Source organism: Morone saxatilis, unplaced genomic scaffold (genome assembly GCF_004916995.1).
Source record: "Morone saxatilis isolate NCDOM2014 unplaced genomic scaffold, NCSU_SB_2.0 Contig7, whole genome shotgun sequence".
In the NCBI taxonomy this organism is placed as follows: domain Eukaryota; kingdom Metazoa; phylum Chordata; class Actinopteri; family Moronidae; genus Morone; species Morone saxatilis.
This window is the reverse complement of record NW_023340246.1, coordinates 2,102,184-2,102,500: the sequence shown is the minus strand read 5'-3', so window position 1 is coordinate 2,102,500 and position 317 is coordinate 2,102,184.

Sequence of the window (317 nt, the reverse complement as noted above, 5' to 3'; positions counted from 1 at the left end):
GTTTGGAAAGCACTTTGGATCTCTGTGTCAAAAAGTTGCTATATAAATAAAGTTTTAATTACTTATTTACCTTTAACAAAACAACAAACAAAACCTATTATTTAAGGGGGAGTGTAGTACACCCCCTATAGTCTGGTGGTATGGCAGCAGATACTTCTGCATCACTTGCCAGATGGAAACAGGGTGAACAGGTTGTTGCTGTGGTGGGTATTATACATGTTAATGGTTATCATGATTTGATATTTTGTTGGAATTCTTCCAACAAAATTGTATCTGTTTGCCTTGATAAGATAGTTTGAACACTGGCTGACAGTAGC